This window comes from Salvelinus alpinus, chromosome 10 (assembly GCF_045679555.1).
Source record: "Salvelinus alpinus chromosome 10, SLU_Salpinus.1, whole genome shotgun sequence".
In the NCBI taxonomy this organism is placed as follows: domain Eukaryota; kingdom Metazoa; phylum Chordata; class Actinopteri; order Salmoniformes; family Salmonidae; genus Salvelinus; species Salvelinus alpinus.
Window position 1 is genome coordinate 50942942 of NC_092095.1, and position 19000 is coordinate 50961941.

The following is a 19000-nucleotide window of genomic DNA, read 5'->3' on the forward strand; positions in this document are numbered from 1 at the left end:
CTAAGCTAAGGACCCTGGGACTAAACACCTCCCTCTGCAACTGGATCCTGGACTTCCTGACGGGCAAAGTCTTTATATAAGTTATATAAGCCTTACCACCTGCCGCCCGCAGGTGGTAAGGGTAGGTAACATCACATCTGCCACGCTGATGCTCAACGCGTGGGCCTGTCATGCCAAATAATGTCCCCTGGCCAAATAGTGTCCACCTCTACGTCACAATGGGATTCAATAAACTATTAGCGTCCGTTGCTATATCAACAGTGTGATGACCTAATGATTAAAATTTTGGAGATCATTATAGCCTAAATGACGTTCTTTTCATCATCGCTATGCAAACAAGGCTGATGTCCGTGACAATTTCGCTGTTTAAACAAATTTTGTTTAGCTAATAAAATGAAAACATTTATTCAAACTATTTTTTGGTTCCTTGGGTATCATTACAACACGAAATCCATGTGTAAACGTGTAATCTGCTTGACACATTAAAGTTACTTACCTTACAGATCACGAAGTCGGCTAATTTCCACTCCAGTCGTATGCAAATCCGTTTGAGTCATACACTGGCTTGTCTGGCTGTCATGTTTTTATTTTATCCTGCCTTTCCCTTGCCTACACTGAAATAATATAATTTCAGTAGTCCTCTATTATGTTTAATTTCTTTCTATCTCGCATAGCTCATTGGTACAACATTGTGGTTGAATATATATGTATCTATTGTAGGTCCTAGGATACAGCAATGAATAATGTGGAACAAATACATACCATCAAAGGAAACCTTACAACTTACAGGAATGAACACCTTATGAAACAGCAGTGAAAACCATCCTGGAAAAATGTAAGTAATACATAAACTTTGATCGTTTTTTGGTACAGTTGTGTCATTTCATTTATTTTCACAGGTCATTTTTTTGTACACTCACATTGCAATCAGACTGAAATACATCATTCTGGTGTGTGGAATGAAGAGGTGGGTGCTGTGTGGGTGGGAGGGTCTGCCTGTCACTTGTTCTCAACAGGCAGTCTCAGAATGGGGGACTTGATGAGGGAGAATGTGAAGCCCAGGCACTGCTGCTCTCTTTGTTCTGAGTGTTTGCACTGCTAGTGGTTTTTAGTTCATCTGCGTATCTTACATATTATATGCCCAGTATGATACGGCTAGCAAACTTTATTAGCAGATAATGACAACATGACAATGACAGTAGCTTTAGACAATGTAATGAGACGGAGGAGGGGATGGGATGAGTGGTCAGATTGTTGGGCAATCAGACATCACTAGATACAGAATTTCGTCTGAAGGGAGAGGAGAGAAAGAGTTATAGGATGAGGAGAGAGGAAAGAGGCAGAATCAAGAGATGTTCAATCAGGTGCTGTGGCTAGTTCTTCCTGTCACATGTTCTCAACAGGCAGCCAGTCTCAGTCAGGGGTTCAATAACATGGGCCTGGTTTAGTTGGAAGCCCTCTCACCACATCAAGGTACAGGCCAAGAGAAGGATTTTGTTTTTAATTAAGGCCTTTAACCCCCTACTCTATCTTTGTAGTGTTTGACCTGATGGGGCTGGGATAGGTGTAGTAATATGGTGATGACTCAACCCTGCTGTGTAATGCACTCTGGGAGACTTCTACCATATTACGTACACAAATCTAGAACCTCCAGATATGCAAACACTAACTAGAAACCAATGTCCAATTCCATGCCAACCCTGGCCTAAAACTTGATTTGGAATTGGACACAAAAGATGAATATTTAGGGAGAAGGGGTTAAGGACCAGTAAGGAACTAGGCAACTGAACTGTCAATTGTGAGAGAAACTCTGGGGTGGTGTTATGACCACTGGAGTCATACACCTTAACAGTACCTACCGCTCAGCGAAGGTTACTTACCGTGACCCAGTAGTTAGCCTTGAGATTGACTATCTGGACAAACCCCTGGGCCAGTGTTGGTACTGCTGACAGCATGGCGATGCCGCCCACCGCAAGGAAGCCTCCTACTTCTGAATGCTGCACCTGCAGAAGAGCTTGAGCATGATCAATTGTAAAATTGTCTAACCAGGAGTGTGACGGAATAGTTGGAAGTGTCCAACTGCTCCAACTGGAGAAGATTGTTGGCTTCCACCGAGGTAACCATTATGAAGACATAAAGAGAAAAATGGCGGTGTTAGGAAAACTTAAACTACCTTCAGGTTATTTTGTGTGCAAATTCAAATAGTTATTATCTGAGATTTTTTTATATTTACCTAACCCTAACGGATGATGACCCCAGCTAGGAGCGAAAGAGGAGCGAGGTTTCCCAGGTCTCGCCTTCCTTTCATCCTTCTTCCAAACCAAGTAATTTGCCCGGATGTCGAAGCACTTGGTCCCCTTCTTGATTTTACTCTGGTAGCTCTCCTTCTGCTTATCCTGCACCTTGTTGATGTTCAGTCTCACCTTGATTGATAACAGAAATAAATGCAAATATATTTAATATTAAATGTCCAACATGCATCTCTGTCAGCACGTCCTCCTTCTCCTTAGTGAAAATCACCCTCCTGTGTTGCTGGCCATCCTTCCCCAGTAGGTACACGTCCTTGCCTAACAAGTTGGAAGACGAGTTGTTGTAATACTAAAGTCAAAGTCAATTTGCACTGCTCTTTTTCTCTTTCTATGTCTTTCACTCTCTTCCCACCTCTCTCTTTCTCACTTTCTTCCTCCCTCTCTTTCTGTATGGGTCTCTCTCTGTCATCTAGTGACACCGAGTTAAGGGCAGTTGGAGTTACCGTAATTGCTTACACCTATCCATTTGATTGATCAGGGTTAACTTATAGCTAGACACATCAATGTGACAGACATACAGTTTAACTAAATGTATAGCATGTAGATGACCAACTAACGTTAGCTAAATGAAAAATGGTTGTACATAAATCCTTCCAGTTATCTAACAGTAACAGTAATATAAATGAACAGCTTAACGTTAACGTTACCCTGAATTGTGAATTTATCTGCCCCCCTATGAATGTCGCGCCTCTAGTAGAGATCAGTGCTGCCTTCATATTACTTTGCCTGGTTTGGAAAGATAAAAGAAAATCTCCTCGAGAGATGCCATTAAAGTGCAAACTACATACAAACAGAAAGCAGCTACAATAAGTTAGCTAGCTAGATAAACAGAAAGCAGCAATAACAGTTAGCTAGCTAACTTAGATAACGTTAGCTAAATAAAACTGTGTTGCTGAGGTAAATAAGTACCTAGCAATGTCAATATAAAATCAATCTAAAAACAGCAAATTATTTATTCCTATTTAACAATATTTTCTTATATAAAGACAAATATATGGGAAAGAAATAGTGTTCTCTTTCCAGTCTTTTTGGCCTCTGAAGCAGCAGGTAGTCAGAAGGTTGTCACTGTCAAAAACAGTCCTTGGAGAGCAATTCTGAGGTAATACATTTGCACGGATTGAGGGAGCACTTCTGAGGTGAAATACAACTAGAACTGTCAGTGTCCTCCTTCCTTCACGACCACTACAAGGTAACCAAGCAACCAGCATAGCAATGGACGCTTTGGTTCATTACGTAATCCGGTCAGAATGTTGCAAGTTCTAGCAACAACCCTAGCAATAGAAGTTAGAACTCATCAAATCCCATTGTGACGTAGAGGGGGACATTATTTGGCATGACAGGCCCCTCAGGGGTGCATGCTCAGTCCCCTCATGTACTCCCTGTTCACTCATGACTGCATGGCCAAGCATGACTCCAACACCATCATTAAGTTTGCCGATTACCCAACAGTGGTAGGCCTGATCACTGACAACGATGAGGCAGCCTAAAGGGAGGAGGTCAGAGACCTGGCAGTGTGGTGCCAGGATAACAACATCTCTCTCAACATGATCAAGACAAAGGAGATGATTGTGGACTACAGGAAATGGAGGGCCGAGCACCCCCCCATTTGACACCCCCAGAGTGTGAAATTGCCAAAGACTCCAGTCACCCTAGTCATAGACTGTTCTCTCTGCTACCGCACAGCAAGCGGTACCGGAGCGCCAAGTCTAGGTCCAAAAGGCTACTTAACAGCTTCTACCCCCAAGCCATGAGACTCCTGAACAGCTAATAAATAGCTACCCGGTCTATTTGCATTGAACCCCTCCCCCCCCTTCTTACGCTGCTGCTACTTTCTGTTCATTATCTATGCATAGTTACTTAACCTCCACCTACATGTAAACTTCCGTTCAAAAGTTTGGAGTCACTTAGAAATGTCCTTGTTTTTGAAAGAAAAGCAAAGAGGACAAGTACATTAGAGTGTCTAGTTTGAGAAACAGATGCCTCATAAGTCCTCAGCTGGCAGCTTCATTAAATAGTACCCGCAAAACACCAGTCTCAACATCAACAGTGATAAGGTGACTCCGGAATGCTGGCCTTCTTGGCAGAGTTGCAAAGAAAAAGCCATATCTCAGACTGGCCAATAAAAAGAAAAGATTAAGGACTTGTGAGGCATCTGTTTCTCAAACTAGACACTCTAATGTACTTGTCCTCTTGCTCAGTTGTGCACCGGGGCCTCCCACTCCTCTTTCTATTCTGGTTAAAGAAAGTTTGCGCTGTTCTGTGAAGGGAGTAGTACACAGCGTTGTACCAGATCTTCAGTTTCTTGGCAATTTCTCGCATGGAATAGCCTTCATTTCTCAGAACAAGAATAGACTGACGAGTTTCAGAAGAAAGGTCTTTGTTTCTGGCCATTTTGAGCCTGTAATCGAACCCACAAATGCTGATGCTCCAGATACTCAACTAGTCTAATAAAAAAAGCCAGTTGTATTGCTTCTTTAATGAGGACAACAGTTTTCAGCTGTGCTAACATAATTGCAAAAGGGTTTTCTAATGATCAATTAGCCTTTTAAAATGATAAACTTGGAATAGCTAACACAACGTGCCATTGGAACACAGGAGTGATGGTTGCTGATAATGGGCCTCTGTACGCCTATGTAGATATTCCATTAAAAATCATCCGTTTCCAGCTACAATAGTCATTTACAACATTAACAATGTCTACACTGTATTTCTGATCAATTTGATGTTATTTTAATGGACAAAAATTGTGTTTTTCTTTAAAAAATTAGGACATTTCTAAGTGACCCCAAACTTTTGAACGGTAGTGTACATGCCCCGCACATTGACTTTGTACCAGTAGCCCCTGTATATACTGTAGCCTCGTTACTGTTATTTTATTGTTGCTCTTTAATTAGTAGTTATTTTTCTATTTTCTATTTTTTTTTTACATCAGTTTATTTAGGCTTGTAAGTAAGCATTTCACTGTAAGGTCTACACCTCTTGTATTCGGCACGTGTGACAAATACAATTTGATTCAATTCTTTTCATACTGTTGTCAACTGTATTGTGCCACAATCATTTGTAAACCCTTATGTTATGCTATGTGGTGTTATGTTATGTTACCCCATAATATAATGTTATCCGAACCAGCCAACATTTACAATGGTAGAGGACCATGCTGATGCCCTGAACAAGGGAGTAGAGAGGCAGCATCTGTCCTCCTCTCCTCTCACACTTCAGGCCTAGTGAGTCCCTAACAGATGTTGCGTTCTCTCAAAAGAGCAATTTTTTATAATGAAAGGAATGAATGACTCTCTCTGTAACAAACATAACGGGAACATAAAGCATTCCTCTCCAGGCACCATGCTGCTTTCAGCCAACGCTAATCCCACAGCTCAGTATGGTGTCAGATCATTAATTTATACATACATTTCACATGGGCCATTTAAAAAAAAAGACATACAAGAGCTGCTTTGAAGGTGACTCTGAGGAGTTGGTTTGAATAAATTCCTCTAAACCACACAAGAGTTTGTGTTTGGGAAACAGCCTCCGTTAACACGTTAATATATGTGTAACTGCCAAAATAAAGGAAACACCAAGGGGCATTGGGCCACCATGAGTCAGTATAGCTTCACTGCACCTTGGTATAGATTCTACAAGTGTCTGGAACTGTATGAGGGATGCGACACCATTCTTCCACGTGAAATTCCATTATTTGGTGTTTTCTTGATGGGTTGTAAAACACTGTCTCAGGCGCCGCTCCAGAATCTCCCATAAGTGTTCAATTGGGTTGAGATCTGGTGACTTAGACAGCCATGGCATTTGGTTTACATTGCTTACATGCTCATCAAACTATTTAGTGACCACTCGTTCCCTGTGGTTGGCGGCATTGCCATCCTATGGGGGCATAGCCATGGTACCCAAAATAATTGCAAAAATAATGGCCTGCCCAGCATTTTTGTACATGACCCTAAGTATGATGGCATGTTAATTGCTTACTTAACTCAGGAACTACACCTGTGTGGAAGCACCTGCTTTCAATAGGATTTGTAGTCCTCGTTTACTCACATGTTTCCATTATTTTGGCAGTTACCAGTATAACGTTAATATATACAGTAACATAAGCTTGACATATCAACATTGGATATTTCCTCAGTCACAAAGATGACCTTGTAGAATGATTTAGAATTACTTTTTCCCCAATGAGGATACAGGTTTGTGTCATGGTGGTAAAAACAGAGGACAAAGGTGGAGGTATCAGGTGAAGGATAAGGCCAATGTTAAAAATAAATATTTTGAAGTTAGTTAGTTGCTCGGTTATCATTTTGAAGTTAGTTGCTAGGTGCTAAAATAGTTAAAGAAATATGTGAAATATCTTTTAATATTTTAACCATGCCGTCTAAACTTTCATATACAGTTGAAGTCGGATGTTTACATACACTTAGGTTGGAGTCATTAAAACTCGATTTTCAACCACTCCACAAATTTCTTGTTAACAAACTATAGTTTTGGCAAGTCGGTTAGGACATCTACTTTGTGCATGACACAAGTCAGTTGTCCAACAATTGTTTACAGACAGATTATTTCACTTATAATTCATTGTATCACAATTCCAGTGGGTCAGAAGTTGACTGTGCTGTACACTAAGTTGACTGAGCCTTTAAACAGCTTGGAAAATTCCAGAAAATTATGTCATGGCTTTAGAAGCTTCTGATAGGCTAATTGATATAATTGATGTACCGGTGGATGTATTTCAAGGCATACCTTCAAACTCAGTGCCTCTTTGCTTGACATCATGGGAATATCAAAAGAAAAATTCTAGACCTCCACAAGTCTGGTTCATCCTTGGGAGCAATTTCCAAATGCCTGAAGCTACCACGTTCATCTGTACAAACAATAGTACGCAAGTATAAACACCATGGGACCACACAGCCGTCATACCGCTCAGGAAGTTGACGCGTTCTGTCTCCTAGAGATGAACGTACTTTGGTGCAAAAAGTGCAAATCAATCCCAGAACAACAGCAAATGACCTTGTGAAGATCCTGGAGGAAACAGGTACAAAAGCATCTATATCCACAGTAAAATGAGTCCTATATCGACATAACCTGAAAGGCCGCTCAGCCAGGAAGAAGCCACTGCTCCAAAACCGCCTTAAAAAAGCCAGACTACGGTTTGCAACTGCACATGGGGACAAAGATTGTAATAACCATTGTTATGTTTGGAGGAAAAAGGGGGAGGCTTGCAAGCCGAAGGACACCATCCCGACCGTGAAGCACGGGGGTGGCAGCATCATGTTGTGGGGGTGCTTTGCTGCAGGAGGGTCTGGTGCACTTCACAAAATAGATGGCATCATGAGAATGAAAAATTATGTGGATATATTGAAGCAACATCTCAAGACATCAGTCAGGAAGTTAAAGCTTGGTCGCAAATGGGTCTTCCAAATGGACAATGACCCCAAGCATACTTCCAAAGTTGTGGCAAAATGGCTTAAGGACAACGAAGTCAAGGTATTGGAGTGGCCATCACAAAGCCCTGACCTCAATCCTATAGAACATTTGTGGGCAGAACTGAAAATGCATGTGCGAGCAAGGAGGCCTACAAACCTGACTAAGTTACACCAGCTCTGTCAGGAGGAATGGGCCAAAATTCACCCAACTTATTGTGGGAAGCCTGTGGAAGGCTACCCGAAACGTTTGACCCAAGTTAAACAATTTAAAGGCAATGCTACCAAATACTAATTGAGTGTATGTAAACTTCTGACCCACTAGGAATGTGATGAAAGAAATAAAAGCTGAAATAAATCATTCTCTCTACTATTACTATTTAAGAATTTCACATTCTTAAAATAAAGTGGTGATCCTAACTGACCTAAGACAGGGAATTTTTACTAGGATTAAATGTCAGGAATTGTGAAAAACTGATTTTAAATGTATTCTAAGGTGTATGTAAACTTCCAACTTCAACTGTACATCCCATGTTTTCCCTTTTTCTTTCCTTCCTTCCTTCCTTCCTTCCTTCCTTCCTTCCTTCCTTCCTTCCTTCCTTCCTTCCTTCCTTCCTTCCTTCCTTCCTTCCTTCCTTCCTTCCTTCCTTCCTTCCTCCTCTCTTTTGCCATCTCTCCCTCTATGTTTCTGCCTTATCTCTCTTGCTCTCACTCTGTCTCTCTAGGGAAGGTCATAAATGTGTTTGGGGCATAGAGGGACCACGGTCTTAAAACACAGTCTTTAATCCTGAACCAGGATGGAGCTGGATAGAGTTGGTTATGTTCACAGCAAGGCCATTCATTCCTTATACTAAATAGACTCCCAGTACAGTGTTTACCAGAGCGTTCAGCAGTTTACTGTTCATACAACTGTTTTACACTGTTACATGCCATAGACAGCAAATTATATCTGCATTAGCATAAAGAGCAGCAAGGATGGCTTTCTTCAATGTGTGAACCAATAACTCCCATATAGGATAAAAAATTAAAAGGTAAAGGACCCCAAAGACATAAAATAGAGAGGGATAGAGCGAGAGAGAGAGAGACCATAGCAGAGTCATATTCAGATGCATGTGCACACATTCTGTATTTAGACAGGCAGAAACAGAGACCCAGTTGGTTGGGTTGAATGGGAATAAGTGTGACGCCATGCACCATGGGTATAGAACGCTGACAGACTGCGTTGCCGGGTGGTGTGTGTGTTTGTATTTCCACACGTCCCCAGGAGACCTGTGTTTCACTAGCTAACCTTTTGTTTGCACACCAAACAAGCTACCATGTCAATAGAAACACAATGGTTGTTCATTTTCTCTGGTGTATAACTATGGACTTTTGAACCATACAGTATAAGATACATTATGCACAGACACGACACTTTTTGACATGGAATTTACTTATACATCTCTATACAGGGTATGTCAGTTTTTTAAAGGGTGAATTGGAAAGAACAAACACAGTATACATACAAATAAACCACTGTAGACATAAATTATTGACAAAATGTATGTACAGCATTTACAGTACATGAGAGTTGAGACACAATATCTTCAGCCAATTAAAACGTAAAATAATATCACTTTTTTATTTAAAAAATGTATTAACACTTACAAGTTATTGTCTATTTGTCGGAGAGAGGGAGGTTGTAATACAAATCATTTCATGGGAGGTTAGTTATGTGCAGTCTGGTCAGCTCTGGTCAGCTGATCTCTCAGTGCCTCTCTATGGTGGGCTGGTGCTGGTGATGATTCCTGAGTCTTGGTCCTGAATGGTCACATTGAAATAGGCCAAACAAGTCAACAGTAAGGTCAGGGTTAGTATTGCAAACCTACTAGTAATTTACCAAAATTACGGCATCTTAGGTAATAATGGTAATTACCAGGTAATCTATGGCAATGTATGGTAACTTTGGTCATTTATACTTTAAAAAAATATTCATATATAAAGTATATATTTTTTAAATTTGTGTCCATATTGTCCATGAGTTTCTAGTAGATAGATCAAATAGTTCAAAGAGAAAATAGTCTAATTAATGATAAAAGGATCTAATCAATAATAGCAGTATTTTCAATTAACTCTGTTACTCTACCAACTAATGACTTTTTCACTACAGCCACCAGTTTGGCGGCAAAACATTTACAATATTGACATATTCAAATAAATTAAAGTGTGTAAAAAAAAATCTATAAAGGATATTTCATACTGAAACCTTAATTTTAAACATCAATCAGTGGCGGTCATGCCATTTAAGATGAGGGAGGATCTAGATACTTTTTCTAACCTCTCTGGATTAAAACCAAATGTGTACTATATTAAGTATTGAATCGCAAAAAATACAACTTTTACATTACCATGTAGTTTACCAATAAAATGGTCTGACGGGGATGTGGACATACTCGGTATACATATCCCGAAAGAAAGAAATGATCTTGCTACCATGGAAAGGAAAATACCTGTCTATTTGTGGAAAAATCATTCTGAATAACTCCTTAGTTATATTCCAGTTTACCTATCTGCTTATGGTCTTGCTTACACCTAGCGACCTGTTTTTGAAATTATTTGAGCAAAGAATATTCCATTTGATTTGGAACGGCAAGCCAGACCAAATAAAAAGGGCCTATTTATATAATGAATATGAATTCAGACTGCAGAAATGATTAAATATTAAAGCATTAGACCTCTCACTAAAGGCATCAGTCAAACAAAAGTTATACTTAAATCCAAACTGGTTCGCTAGCAAATTAGTAAAAATGTCTCTGTCACGCCCTGGCCTTAGTTATCTTTGTTTTCTTTATTATTTTAGTTAGGTCAGGGTGTGACATGGGGGATGTTTGTGTGTTTTTGTCTCGTCTAGGGTGTTTGTATTGTCTAGGGGGTGTTTGTAGAGTTCATGGGGTTGTGTTCATTGTAGGTGTTTATGTAAGTCTATGGTTGCCTAGATTGGTTCTCAATTAGAGACAGCTGTCTATCGTTGTCTCTGATTGGGAGCCATATTTAGGCAGCCATAGTCATTAGGTAGGTTGTGGGTGATTGTCTATGTGTAAGTTGCCAGTGTCTGCACTTATTGTTTGTATAGCGTCACGTTTGTTGTTTTGATTAGTTTGTATAGTGTTCGTTTCGTTTTCATTAAAGAATAATGTATTGTTATCACGCTGCGCCTTGGTCCTCCTCACTTAAATGTTACGACGAACGTGACAGTCTCACCCCATGTTCAAGAATGGCCTTTTTCCCTTTATTCAGATTTCAAATAACTGAAAGTGAGAAGTTGCAAACAAAATAATCTCAAAAAATATCACTACTTTTAAAACAAGCCATAGAAAGTTGGTTGCAATTTCAGTTTAATCCACCAGAAACAACAGAACAAATAATACAATAAATATTGTGGTTAAACTCAAATATACTAATTGATTAAAAAAACAATTTTTCTATACATTAAAAAAAAAAGTATACTCTTTGTAAATTCTATCATAAATAGGACTGGTGGAGTTGTCACACATGCAGCTAACAAAAATATATGGAAATGTCTGCTCAACCCAAAATTACAACCAACTAATTGCAGCATTACCGCAAAAATGGAAGAGGCAAGTGGAAGGGGGAAAAGTAAGGAACTTGTCTGTCAGCCCTGCATTAAAGACCAAAATTGGTTAAAGAAAATTGTGATAAATAAAAATATATACCAGTTTCATTTAAGTACCAAAAAAATGACAGTTCTGCCATATAGATTGCAAAGTCGTTGGGATGAGATTTTCGATGTACCGATTCCATGGCACATGGTTTGCGAATTGATACGCAAAACAATGCCAGATTCAAAACTTAGAATTTCCCAATGTAAATTATTATACAAAATTCTTGCAACCAATAGAATGTTATATACAGTGCCTTCTTAAAGTATTCAGACCCATTGACTTTTTCCACATTTTGTTACATTACAGCCGTATTCTAAAATGTATTTTTTTTAAGATCAGCAAACTACGCACAATACCCCATGATGACAAAGCTAAAACATTATTTTATTTTTTTAATTTACATAAGTAACCAGATCCTTTGCTATGAGACTCCTGTTTCCATTGATCATCCTTGAGATGTTTCTACAACTTGATTCGAGTCCACCTGTGGTAAATTCAATTGATTGGACATGATTTGGAAAGGCACCCAGCTGTCTATATAAGGACCCACAGTTGACAGTGCATGTCTGTTAAAGGAATTTAATTCCTATATGTTCAATTAAAACACTCTGCCCATTCATAAGAATTTGTAAGATACTTATTTGCATAAAATGGACAGAACCAGTCTCAAAATCAATCAATCAATAGCGTTTATTCTCGAGAGTACTGACCATAGTACAATTTACATCAGGTTATATAATAATAATGATGTCATAGGTTTTAAAATGTCCTTCCTCCTCTCGGATACAATGGCAATACAGTTCACAGCCTCCTTACATTGTCTGCCACCTGTTAAACAATCTACAACCAGCCCAAGGTCTCTCCCCTCCCTGGGTAGAGACGGAATTTCCTGTAAGGAACACATCATTCCAGCCTGTCTGATGATAACTCCATTCTTTCTAACAAGGAACAGACATTCCTTGTTCCAATTCTTGATTACAATTACACACATTATATTCAGCATTATGATTATAATAAGATTCATACATCCGTACAGTAACATAGTAGTATTCTGTTTAGTTATAATTCTAAGTCAAATGTACACATAATTTAGTCATTATTCATAAAAATCCCATAACAATGTCAGAGAAAAAAAGCCATGAGGTCGAAGTAATTGTCTGTAGAGCTCCGAGATAGGATTGTGTCGAGGCACAGATCTAGGGAAGGGTAGTAAAAAATGTCTGCAGCATTGAAGGTCCCCAAGAACACAGTGGCCTCCATCATTCTTAAATGGAAGAAGTTTGGAACCACCAAGACTCTTCCTAGAGCTGGCCGCCCGGCCAAACTGAGCAATTGGGGGAGAAGGGCCTTGCTCAGGGAGGTGACCAAGAACCCGATGGTCACTCTGACAGAGGTCTAGAGTTCCTCTGTGGAAATGGGAGAAACTTCCAGAGGGACAACCATCTCTGCAGCACTCCACCAATCAGGACTTTATGGTAGAGTGCCCAGACGGACGCCACATGACAGCCCGCTTGGAGTTTGCCAAATGGCACCTAAAGACTCAAAGACCATGAGAAACAAGATTCTCTGGTCTGATGAAACTCTTTGGCCTGAATGCCAAGCATAATGTCTGGAGGAAACCTGGCACCATCCCTACAGTGAAGCATGGTGGTGGCAGCAGCATGCTGTGGAGGTGTTTTTCAGCGGCAGGGACTGGGAGACTAGTCAGCATCGAGGCAAAGATGAACGGAGCTGTAAGGGGTGAATAACCGGTGGCAGGGAAGTCAGACGCAGGAGAGCAGAACTTGGTAATAGCCGGAGCAGTTTAATAGCAAAACCAACGGCATAAAAATAACAAGATATTGGGTACAAAAACCCGTCGCGCACCAATAAACACGTGCACAAGCACTTACAATAAACAATCCCACACAAAGACATGGGGGGAACAGAGGGTTAAATACACAACAAGTGATTGAGGGTATTGAAACCAGGTGTGAGGAAAAACAAGACAAAACACATGGAAAATGAAAAGTGGATCGATGATGGCTAGAAGACCGGCGACGCCGACCGCCACCCGAACAAGGAGAGGACCCGACTTCGGCGGAAGTCATGACAGGAGCAAAGTTCAGAGAGATCCTTGATGAAAACCTGCTCCAGAACACTCAGGACCTCAGACTGGGGTGAAGGTTCACCTTCCAACAGGACAACGACCCAAAGCACACAGCCAAGACAATGCAGGTGTGGCTTCGGGACAAGTCTCTGAACGTCCTTGAGTGGCCCAGCCAGAGCCCGGATTTGAACCCGATCGAACATCTCTGGAGAGACCTGAAAATAGCTGTGCAGCAACACTCCCCATCCAACCTGACAGAGCTTGAGAGGATCTGCAGAGAAGAATGGGAGAAACTCCCCAAATACAGGTGTGCCAAGCTTGTAGCGTCATACCCAAGAAGATTCAAGGCTGTAATTGCTGCCAAAGGTGATTCAACAAAATACTGAGTAAAGGGTCTGAGTCCTGAGTCCAGAAATGTGATATTTCTGTTTTTTATTTTCAATAAATTAGCAGATTTTTTTTTTTTAACAGTTTTTGCATTGTCATTATGGGATATTGTGTGTAGATTGATGGAAATGTTTTTTTAATCAATTTTAGAATAAGGCTGTAACATAACAAAATGTGTGGGAAAATCAAGGGGTGTGAATACTTTCTGAAGGCACTGTATATGGGGGATACAACCTTGATCATTCAATTTGGTACTGTCCATATGTAGCTTGTTTTTGGTCACAGGTCCAGGAATGGCGGAAGAATTGCAACATTTACCTGGAGCTAATGCTGCAGATAGCAAAACTGGGTGGTTTGAAAAGTCATAGTCAATCGATCAATAATATAATAATATTTTTAGAATAAAACGAATATTTAATTTACAATCTGTAGAAACTATGTGAATAAAAAGGTTCAGAACTTTTGTGAAGAATCACAGCACAGTAAAAAAAAATATATGGAAAATAGAAATCCAATATGGATAGTGCTAAGAGATAGTTGGGAGGGGTTGAGGGTAGCGGAAGGACAGGACTAAAAACAAACAAAATGTAACTATTGTAAAATAGATTGTGTCCGTAAAACGTACAGTACCAGTCAAAAGTTTGGACACACCTACTCATTCCAGGGTTTTTCTTTATTTTTACTATTTTCTACATTGTAGAATAATAGTGAAGAAATCAAAACTATGAAATAACACACATGGAATCGTGTAGTAACCAAAAAAGTGTTAAACAAATCAAAATATATTTTATTTTTGAGATTCTTCAAAGTAGCTACTCTTTGACTTGATGACAGCTTTGCACACTCTTGGCATTCTCTCAACCAGCTTCATGAGGTAGTCACCTGGAATGCATTTCAATTAACAGGTGTGCCTTGTTAAAAGTTAATTTGTGGAATATCTTTCCTTCTTAATGCGTTTGAGGCAATCAGTTGTGTTGTGACAAGGTAAGGTTGGTATACAGAAGATAACACTATTTGGTAAAAGACCAAGTCCATATTATGGTAAGATCAGCTCAAATAAGCAAAGAGAAATGACAGTTCATCAATACTTTAAGACATGAAGGTCAGTCCATGCGGAAAATTTCAAGAACTTTGAACGTTTCTTCAAGTGCAGTCGCAAAAGCCATCAAGCACTATGATGAACCTGGCTCTCATGAGGACGGCCACAGGAAAGGAAGTTACCTCTTCTGTAGAGGATACATTCATTAGAGTTACCAGCCTCAGAAATTGCAGCCCAAATAAATGCTTCCCAGAGTTCAAGTAACAGACACATCTCAACATCAGCTGTTCAGAGGAGACTGCGTGTATCAGTTCTTCATGGTTGAATTGCTTCAAAGAAACCCCTACTAAAAGGAAGAAAAGACTTGCTTGGGCCACTAAACACGAGCAACAGACATTAGACTGGTGGAAATCTGTCCTTTGGTCTAATGAGTCCAAATTTGAGATGTTTGGTTCCAACCGCCGTGTCTTTGTGAAATGCATAGTAGGTGAACGGATGATCTCCGCATGTGTGATTCCCAACATGAAGCATGGAGGAGGAGGTGTGATGGTGTGGGGGTGCTTTGCTGGTGACACTGTCTGTGATTTATTTAGAATTCAAGGTACACTAAACCAGCATGGCTACCACAGCATTCTGCAGCGATACGCCATCCCATCTGTTTTTTAACAGGACAATGACCCAAAACACACCTCCAGGCTGTGTAAGGCTTATTTGACCAAGAAGGAGAGTGATGGAGTGCTGCATCAGATGACCTGGCCTCCACAATCACCTGACCTCAACCCAATTGAGATGGTTTGTGATTAGTTGGACCGCAGAGTGAAGAAAAAGCAGCCAACAAGTGCTCAGCATATGTGGGAACTCCTTCTTGACTATTAGAAATGCATTCCTCATGAAGCTGGTTGAGAGAACGCCAAGAGTGTGCAAAGCTGTCATCAAGGCAAAGGTTGGCTACTTTGAAGAATATAACATCTAAAATATATTTTGATTTGTTTAACATGTTTTTGGTTACTACATGATTCGATATGTATTATTTCATAGTTTTGATGTCTTCACGTTTATTCTACACTTTAGAAAATAGTAAAAAATTAAGAAAAACCCTTGAATGAGTAGGTGTGTACAAACTTTTGACTGGTACTGTATATTTTTAAGTTAATTAGTTGGTAGGATATTGACGTTTGTTGCTAGGTGCTAAAACAGTCAAATAAATATGTGAAATATATTTATATACTTGAACCATGCCTTCTAAACTGTTTTGATATATATCCCATGTGTTATCCCTTTTTCCTCCATCCTCCTTCCTCTATTTGTCTACCTCCTTTCTCTCTCTCTCTCCCTCTCTCTCTAGGGAAGGTCATAAACACAAGGGACCATACACTTGAAAAAGTCATAAATCCCGAACCAGGATGGAGCTGGATAGATGTGGTTATGTTCGCAGCAAGGCCTTTCAGGACTCCCAGTACAGTGTATACTAGAGCATTCAGCCGTTTACTGTTCAAGTGTTTTACAGCATTACCTGCCATCAGTGACGGTCAATGCCACTCACGATGATGGAGGCCTTGTTTCTTTTACAGCATATTGGTTGACTGTCATTCATATTCCATTCACCCAGTTCAATGTAACATCAATAGGTTTAGGCTATTACATGATACTAAAATTTTCCCTATACCCATCATGAGGTTGCTATAACCTAGCCTATGAATGAAAGTTTACAACGTAGGTGTGCAAAGGTTGAGCGAAAAGGTGTCAGACAGTGACACATGGACAGACAGTGACACGTTCAATACAGCCTTGCACACTCTTGCCTGCATCTAGCTTATCAAGGGTGTAATCATCAGTCCAACAGTTGCAAACGAGAGTTTCTATTGGATAAATTCAGGTATTTTTATCCCTGTTTCGTTTGCTTCTGTTTAAGAAACGTTTTTCAACAGAATCAGTGGAATGAATACAACCCTGATCACACGTAAACACAGTTCACTTTCATAGCAGCCACGTTGTATTCCTTCTCGCATCTATGCACTCTCCTCCTCTCACCTTTTCAATGCAGAGAACATCAGCTGTATGTGACCATGCAAAAAACATTTCAACCAAATCATATAAAAACCACTGCACACAGCCTACATCTTTGTCCCCATATTAGCTAAAGTAACGTCCTAGTCAACATAGCTAACAGAACTAATGTGTTAGTAAACCCGCTACAATCATGCAGTGTACAGCAGTTTAGCAGTTACACCAGCGGGCCCCGTGGCAATAAATAAATTAAACCAAAAGCTTACTTTGACTTGGAAGAGTTCCAGTGTTGTGTTGAATCGTCATAGCCAGCTAGTTAACATAGTATCCCTCTGTTTGAGCCGGGTGTTTGAGTAAGCTTAACTAGCCATGTGCATTTGCTAGCTAAGTGAAACTGAAAGTGAAATCTGTTTTATTAAATCTCTCTCCCACTCTCTCTCTCTCTCTTGCTTCTACTTTATTGAATTTGTTGAAAACTGTTAAACTATCGTCTTTATCTCTCTTTGAGTCAACTACTCACCAAATCTTATGCACTGCAGTGCTAGCTAGCTGTAGCTTATGCTTTCAGTACTAGATTTATTCTATGATCCTTTGATAGGGTGGACATGTCAGTTCATGCTCCAAGAGCTTTGATGGGTTGGAGGACATCCCCCGGTAGTTGTCATAATTAATGTGTAAGTCTATGGAAGGGTGTGAGGACCAAGAGCCTCCTAGGTTTTGTATTGAAGTCAATGTACCAAGAGGAGGACGGAAGCTAGCTTTCCTCCGGCTACACACTGGTGCTACCCTACAGAGTGCTGTTTAGGCTACCGTAGACCTTCATTGCAAAACAGTATGTTTTAATCAATTATTTGGGGACGTACATTTATTTTGTATAGTTTTATCGAAAAATTATAACTTTTTTCATTTATTTACTGAGGAGGATGGTCCTCCCCTTCCTCCTCTGAGGAGCGTCCACTGCCTGCCATAAACTAGGTATACATCCAATTGGAGACAGATTTTCATATGAATATTCTCAAATCTGCATAAAGAAAATATGCTTATTTTCCCACCAGTTGTTTCCATCAAACTGACTTGTTGCAGATAAAAAAAACAGTGCGTGATGACAGTGCACACAAAATGTACTTTTTAGCTGAAGTTTTCATGTACCAAATATAAATCTAGTGTTCAATGTGTTTCCATCGCATTTCAACTCTATGGATAGTTTTGTCACTGACATTGTTAAATAGCAAATGTGCCTACTCTGGTTTTAGCCCGTGCGATGTAGCCAACAGCTCGCAGATACAGTGCGGGTAGGCGCTGCAGGTAGGCTAGTCTACATGAAGAGATTATGGAGAAGAGCGGCAATGTTTTTATTTGTCAAAACGGTTGTCAAGCGTCGATCATCATGTCATCAGAATAAGACCCTTGACATTTATTGGAAAGGAGCATCAAGCGCATACAATGCATTTTCACCACCCTGTGAAGTTCATCATTATTTATTTCATCTTTAGCCTAATTTAAACTGCCAGGTTTCCCAAATTGTAGTGGCAGGACCACAAGTTTACTTCCATATGATGGCTATTATATCAATAATTGCGTCTTAAAGGCATTTCCACCACCATTTGTCGTATAATACATTTGACCGAAACAAAAAGATTCCACCATGTCGAACGAATAAATTATGTTGGCATTTATACAATTTTACAGAAAATTCCTGTTTCCATCACAGCTGTCATGACTTTAACTCGCATAAAAACTGTGGATGATAGCAAATTAAAGGTAGAATTAAAATCATAGATATTAAATCAGCATTAACATAGAGCAGTTAGGATTGCTTCAACGCTTGAACCAACAACTCCCTCATAGGCTAAAAATAAAAAGTTAAAGGACACCAAAGATGTCAAATATATATAAGAGAGATAGATACCATAGCAGAGTCATATTCAGACGCATGTACACACATACCGTAGTTAGACAGGCAGAAACAGAGACCCAGTTGTTTGGGTTGAACGGGAATAAGTGTGACGCCATGCACCATGGGTATAGAACGCTGACAGACTGCGTTGCCGGGTGGTGTGTGTGTTTGTATTTCCACACGTCCC

At 39.9% G+C, this 19000-nt stretch overlaps 1 long non-coding RNA gene across 1 annotated transcript; it reads right to left on the reverse strand.

The window, feature by feature from the left end:
- Window positions 1-860: 860 nt before the first annotated feature.
- LOC139532165 (uncharacterized) lies at window positions 861-18981 on the reverse strand. The gene is made up of 5 exons (XR_011666516.1): window positions 18864-18981; window positions 9380-9532; window positions 2234-2423; window positions 1881-2003; window positions 861-1290 (listed from the first exon to the last, which is right to left on the reverse strand). It is a non-coding gene; the product is annotated as an uncharacterized lncRNA (long non-coding RNA).
- Window positions 18982-19000: the final 19 nt, after the last annotated feature.